The sequence below is a fragment of the Meleagris gallopavo genome, chromosome 2 (genome assembly GCF_000146605.3).
Source record: "Meleagris gallopavo isolate NT-WF06-2002-E0010 breed Aviagen turkey brand Nicholas breeding stock chromosome 2, Turkey_5.1, whole genome shotgun sequence".
Taxonomy (NCBI): domain Eukaryota; kingdom Metazoa; phylum Chordata; class Aves; order Galliformes; family Phasianidae; genus Meleagris; species Meleagris gallopavo.
Window position 1 is genome coordinate 20,873,470 of NC_015012.2, and position 7,320 is coordinate 20,880,789.

Consider the following 7,320-nt stretch of genomic DNA (forward strand, 5'->3'; position numbering starts at 1 on the left):
GCGCGCCCTGCCCGCTGGGACCTGCTCCTCCGCCCGGGCTGAGGTGAGGGGGCTCGAGCGGGGCCTTACTCGCGGGACAGGGAGGGAGAGAGGTCACCGACACGCGTGGCATCCCCCGCACTTAATTGGTGCGCGACCCGTTTCCTTCTCGTCCCGGTAAAAGCCCGTGTGTAAAGGCCGGCTGTGCGGCCCTCAACGCTGCGTGCTGGGGCAGCGGGAAGCACGGCGTGGTCACAGTGCCCTCAGGAGCTGCCTCGGATCCTTTGCCATTTTACTGACAGTCAGCTTTTCCTTCGTTAAAAAACAAAATTACATGTGTAGGTTTCTCCAAAAGTAGTGCCTCCTATTTATTTCCATGCAAACAACAAAAGTCAGAAATGGCGGAGTAGCTCTATTTGATAGAGCAGATTCTCAGCTACAAGAAGTGATTTTTTTCAACGTAGCACCCACCTATGTTGAAATTAGTCCTGTATTTTCCCCAGCGATGAACGACAGCCTCCATGCTGTGCTCACATCCCTGCATGCATGGAGGTCACCCGCTGTCGCCATGGCTGAAGCACACCGCCTCACTGTGCTCACAACTGCTGGTTGGCCTCCAAAAACGTTCAGCAGATATCAATGAATGCCAGTTTTTTCTGCATAGAGGAGTTCAGTGGTGCGCTGTTGCTCCATAGGCATTCCCATGTCAGACGCCATTTTGTCAGACTGCTCTTCTGCTGTCATCTCTCGCATGGCAACAGCATGGAATGGGATATTAGTGGGATGGCTTGACTTCTACTGCCAGAACACCAACATCTGCCTCTGACATCATGGGCTGACATCATAAAATAGGAGGCATTACATTTGCAACAGCCCTTGTATAATGATTGTGTATTTGAAAGAGTGGTGGGCCACGTGCAGGCTTTTAATAGTTGCCTTGGTTAGGCAGTGCTTAATCGGTACTGTACTTCTGTGTGTCAAAACCAGCTTTTACAGTGATGCTGGTACTTTCTGATCAGGTCAGCAGATGGCTTTTTAGGGAAACTGTCCATTGAAGTCAGCATGTGTCTCTCAGAGCTGTTGTTTTCTGGATATGTATGACCTACCAGGCAAGAAATAACACTAGCTTGTGAAGGCTTGTGTCGGATGGTTTGAGCTCAAGGTGAATGTGACAGGCCACATGAAACAGAGTCTGAACTACACCATCAGTAAGCAGCTTCTGGGCCATTGCTGGCTGAGGAATAGTGAGCAAGTGAAAGACGTGAGAAAATGCTCAGTTAGACAATAAGTACTAATAGCCATGCCTATGAAAGAGCCTGCACGTTGGAAAAGATGGTAGAATAGTTGCTGATGATCCTTTTCAGTCAGTCCTTGTTTTAACAGCATGCATTCACAGGGGTTGCATATCTGATTTGAAGAGCTTTGCTGTGCAGGAAATGGTGGTGCAGTACAGTGCAAACTTAAGCCAAATGCTGCTGTCACAGAGGATATGAAGGGAAGGCATGCTTGGTGAAAGGTAGCTGCCAATCTGTTGTTGGATCAGTTCATGCAGTGGAAGAGAGGAAAGCAGTGGGCAAGCCTTCAGGTGGGCAAGCTTTTCTCCTTCAATTGCTTTAAAAAAAAATCTGAAAACCTGTACCAATAATTTATGCTGTTCCTAAAATTAGGGTTAGAAAACTGTTCTCTATCAAAAACCAGATCGCTACATCAGTTTCTGTGGCAGAAACTTAATAGCTACTGGTTTTCCATTTGGCTGTTTCAGGTGACATGCTGCTATGAACACACCTCTCCAACAGAAAACTGTTTAGATCGATGTACATGCAGTTGCACAGTTAGTTGCTCTGTGTGCAAGAAAATGGCCCCAGGATGTACTGTCAGTTCTGCAGTTAGCTCTGCACTGCTCTCAGTGGGCACTTGCAATGCCTGCCTCACCATTACAAGGATGACTGGATGCCAGCAAGGAAAGTCTTTGGAATGAGCTACCAGAATGTCACTGCAAAGCTTACTGTAATTCTGAAAAAATCTGTGCTGACTGTACATCCCTGGCTGTGATGCTGTATGCTATTACTGGAACCTCTCTGGGAAATGGTTAAATAATCACCTTATCCTGGAAGGAGTCTCGTGCTGTGAAACAAAGTTTTCCCGAACTTTCCCATTTGCCCTCCGTGGCTTTCAGGCAGTGCTGCAGCCTTACCATCAGGAGCCACCTTCCTGGAAACCCTTGAGCACCAAGCAGAAACATGCTGTGCATGTCTTGCATAATAAATGTCCTCTGCAGCAGAACCACCATGATTTATGGATTTTAGTCATTTGCATTCCAAAATGTGATGTACTTGCTCAGTATTCTGAATGTCGTGACGGAGGTCAGTGGGATGAGCCCAGATGGCCTCTAGGCATTTAGTGCTGCCTGTCACAAGCTGAAGGACAGATGCCAGGTCAGCAGCTGGAGGACATTTTCATAAAGCAGTCCAAGTAGACCATTTGGGTGCCTCTAAAACACAAGCCCTGTGTTTGTGGACACCAGAGAGCATAGGAGCTTAAATTTAGTATTTAATTTTGTTATTAGTCTTCCTGCTAGCCTTTTGCTTTCCCACAGGCAATAATTAGCAGCTGTTCTTTAAGTTCCGAGGTGATTAAAGTTTCTCCTCACTTTTCAGTGCTAATTGCTCTTTTCTCTAAGAATGTCCACTGTTTTCACATAATCAGAGTATTTAAATTCTTAAGAGAATTGTGAGGGTCCGCATACCTCTAACAACCTGTTTCTGTTGATCCAATTAAACAAAGCATTTTTGACTGCATTCTACATCCTTGCCTTCTATGTTTCCATGTCTTCTGAATCTGGAGTCCGTTTTCAAGGCAGAGGATGAGGAGTTTCTGGTGGAACTGAAGAAAGACTTAACAGGGTTCTTTGTTTTCAAGGAAGAGAAACCAAGAGGATCTCTTTTGAGTTTCCTTTAATTACAGGCCTGAGGGCAGAGGGAAAGGAGCAATAATTTTTGTTTCTCAATATGATGTTTGTGATTTAGTTCTGCCTGGAGGAGTTGCTGATTTGTTGCTATGTAATGCAACTTCCCTGCGGCTTTAGGGTTTTGGCTGTGTTACACTGCTGATTGGAGATTGTCTTGCCTTTTCTGTGGGAGCTCTCCAGAAGGCACATGGGACTTGTATCTGTTACTTAAACATTCTTCTGTGCATTTCTCTCCTCACTCATACGGGTTTCCTTTTGGTATGATCAGGAGTTGAATGTCAAGTTGGTTCTTGCGGTTTGGCTTTTTCATTCTAGAGAAAACATGATACATTTGAAATGTATTTGAAATACCGTTTTCTCATTAGATCGTTAGTTATGCAAGGTGGAGGATGGCAGTTACCCTTAAAGCTATTTATTAAACTGTGGTTGTGAATCTAATGAGGGAAGATGAGATTCAAGAAAGGACATGATGAAAGTTTTGGTAGAAGTGGGTACAGTCAGGGTGATGAAGGTGTGAGAGAAAGTTAATGTCAAAAAAAGGTTCACAACTCCTTTGGTGTGTACATTTCTGCTATTATGTGTGAGCAGCCCTTGATCAGACAGAGGTCTAAGTCAGTGCTCTGTAGTTTCCTTCTTTATGGCAGTCTTCTTCTGGCAGCACCAAATTCAGGAGTTTTGTGACTTTTTGAAAAGCACAGAAATTATTTATTTTATCCCTTCTGTGATAAGTTCTTGCCTCCCAGCAAGTGTAAACAGAACCATCAGTGATCCTGAGCATTTTTCTTTACGGGTGGGAAGAGTGGTTAACTTGGGAGCAAGGGTCTCAGGAATCAGTCCACCACAGTTTGATTTAGGTAAGTCATTTAATACCTTCTGACAAGTAGAAATGATGTTTTGTACCTCAGAGCAGTGTGGTGAGTGTATCATTCAGAATGTTTATAATGTAAACAGTGAAGATAAATAGAAATTGCACTTAAAAGGCCTTTTACTGCTTTCGACAGAACAGGTACTGCAGCATCTGTATGAAGTAAAACAGTACAGCTATTCATAGAAGCTGCTGTAATCTCTCAAATAAATTTATGGAGCTTGTAAGATTGTTCCATATTGAAATCTGAATAGCTGTTGGAAAGAAGTCCCTTTTTGATCTCTGCCTTCAAAACTTGGTCACATTTCAGAGTGATCAGCTACCTGTGAATTAATCGTGAACTGGAACTCATAAGGATATCGTAACTTCTCATTTAACAATCTAAATTCTGTCTTTCCATTTGATCATCCAGTCCATTCATAGGGTGAGTGCAGAGTTGTTATCTTTCAAGACAGAATGAATTATAGAATTCATGAATGTATTCTTATTGCAGCTGCTCTCTACCAACAGCATAAATTGAAAGTTTATATTAAACATGACTCTTGATGTTCACAAATAGATCATCACCACTGCTGCATTCTGTGTTCTAATCCTCCCTGCCATTACCTCCATCCCCACCCCCAAAACGTGTTTCCAATAGCACAGAGTGAAAAAATTTCACTTGCTGCACTCAGTCCCTGTAAGAACTTCAGTACTTCTCTATTTGCTTCTTCCCAGCACCTCACATTGTCCATTTCCACTCTTTCTTGTTTTGTTTGCTCTGGCATGATATTTAGCGTTATCTAACATTTCTAGTGGTCTGGAACTCTCATTTTCAACTGTTACTCAAAGATGTGGACAATTTCATTACTTTCATACAGAAACAAATGTAGTGCACTGTGAATTGCAGTGGGAAATTTATTTTGCAAAGCAAGAATGGTTGTGTAAAGAAGTTTAAAAGTAAAAAAAAACCCTTTGTTTTCCCCCAAAGGCCCCTGTTTTTATTACTCTGCTCGTACGTTCTTGGAACTTGTCTCAATCCTTGGCTTCGGAATGCCTTACCAAATGTGAGGAGTTTGAAATAGACTCTGTAGATCGTGCCTGCCAGTTTGAAACTTCCATAATCAGCAGGGCACACTGTGTATTGTGAAACATCTGTCTTCACTGAGCACCATGCTTACATATCCTTCAACTGTTACCCACTCACTTGCATGCGCAGCAGCAGCAAAGCCATGCATGAACACATCTACAAAGGCAATGTATTTAAATATTATCAGCAGAAGTGCAGTATGTGGTTGACACTAGAGGTGACAAACTGTTGCTCTGTGGGAATTTCATCTTTCCACATTTTTTTTATTGAACAATTCTGAGATGGTATCTTCCCTCTGCTCTACCATTAAAAACAGTGCAAATAATATAGAGTTGTCTTCCAAGTCGGGTGTGATTCTTTCCATCTTGAGCAAGTGTCACGCTTCTTGCTAAGTGGAGCGATGCAGGACCAGGTGTGTAGGTTTCTGTGATGGAGAAGATGATTTGTTTGTTCTTGGCTTCCTTTCTTTGTATGGATTGATGTGTGAGCAAAAACCACAGGTCTGGCTGCTAAAACACACAACCTATGCTGTTAAAAGTGAAGAGCGTTTTAAAATTTGTTTGATTCCCTTTCAGTAACTATTTTTATGATAAACAAAGTCTGTAAATTGAAATTATCTACTGCTTTTTTCTCCTAGTACCAGGGATACAAATTCTATTTCTGGGCATTGATTTCTGTTTGAACTTGACTGGCTTCTTAAAGCTGTGTTCTCATAAGCAGGGTCTTCTAAGGTTTTATGATAATGTTGTCTGATCTTGCAAACTTTGTAGGACTGGGAGAATTCCCACAAAAGCTTGTTTCCTTCCTTCCTTTTCCCATTGAAGTCACTACTTTGCTTTTGAAAATACCTTTCAATGATACTTGTCCAACTGTAAGTTTTTTAGCTTTTTGCTTTGCTTCCTATCCTAAATAATGATATTTTTAAAGATCAAGCTGTATACTCCATGAATGTTATTCAGAGTTCTTCTGCCAACTGGTTTTTGTTCCATTGCTATTTAGTCTGTCATTGCTTTGTGTTTTAGAACACTGGATGCAATAATTCTTAGTAGTATCACATGTGATAAAAGCTCCTTGAAACTCAGAAAAAGAATATTTTTGAATCGTTATGCTGTGCTAAACACAGTATTAAGAGATAAGTCTTGCTTTAGAGAAATAAGTTTTGCTTTAGCCTCTGTAATTCAGATTGGTTTTAATAACTGTGATTACAGCATAATATCTTGCCTGCCTCCTAGGCAGTTATGCCATCATTGATGCAGTCTTTGACAGCTTGAAAATGCAGGTAAAGAAATCAAGATTTTATTCTTTTGCTCTTTCATAACTGCTGTAGAGTTCTGCAGTTTATGATTGCTGTTCTACTTAAATGCCAGGTTCTGCAGTGCTGAAAAGAAGCAGTCTTCAGCTGTTGAAAATAAACATGCATCTGTATCAAAGGTTATTATGATTCATTTTTATGCTTGTTGTCAGTTCTTTGAAAAATATCCTTTCAAATATAAAAAGATAGATCCTTGTTTATTTAACGGTCCATTAGAATATGTTCCTGTGTCACTGAAACAGTGATAATGGAAAGAGGTAAAAATTGATGATTAAAGGCAAGATTTTAAAGTTCACTGAGAGTGTTTTAGCATTAGTGGATCATATTCTGCAGCCAGTAAAGCAGAGATTGTCAATTACTTCTGAAGGAGTTTAGGGGAAACTGAATTTGCTGAAATGGTCTGTTTTCACTCAGACTTGCAATACAAGGATTATGTGTTGACGTGTATTTAAACCAAACTGGTGTGAATGCTTAACAGATGTTTCATGGGAACATTTTTTATAATGCATTTGAACCATAAAACACAAGGTGACACTTTTTTAATCAGTATTTCTGATGCTTGCATTGAGGATGCGTGTATTCTAATAGTTACAGCGCTCAGCGTTATTGTGCACATTCTTGTATGGTTATGAAATACAGTGATCTTGTACAATGTTAAGTGCTGCAATGAAAATCTAGATACAAAATAGAGTGATCGTTTGTATGAGAGAAAATAAATCATGTTGACCTAAACTAAATTAGTACTCTTGCTGAAATAACTTTCAGAAAGTTTTAAAAACTAGGTTAAATCTTAGTTTCTGTCCATTCTCACTGAGCACGAGGCCAACAGCAATCAGTTGATAAGTCTAATGTGGGGTCCAAGAGTGAAAGTGGAGAAAATGTAAGTGCCCTTATTCTTTTTTCCTCTCATGGAGGAGCTTTCAGAGGTGGGACAGCGCTGTTCCAGTGCTCACCCCTTCTGTACCAGTGTCAGATAGCCACGCCAAGAGACACAGCTGGGAGATCGTCATCTTCATATTGGAATGGAGTAAAAGAAGTTACTGAGAGTTGCTTTTACCTTTTTTCCCCTCTTAACGTTTCTCAAAGTTATGCTTGACTGTTCTACTGAAATCCTCTAGCATTTATAA

At 41.0% G+C, this 7,320-nt stretch overlaps 1 long non-coding RNA gene across 1 annotated transcript in view; it reads left to right on the forward strand.

Annotated features, from left to right (window-relative positions):
- Positions 1–7,320, forward strand: part of LOC116216300 — a 46,694-nt gene continuing 39,374 nt past the window's right edge. Inside the window, exon 1 of the long non-coding RNA XR_004158805.1 lies at positions 1–43. This is a non-coding gene — a long non-coding RNA (uncharacterized LOC116216300). The remainder of the gene's footprint in view (positions 44–7,320) is intronic.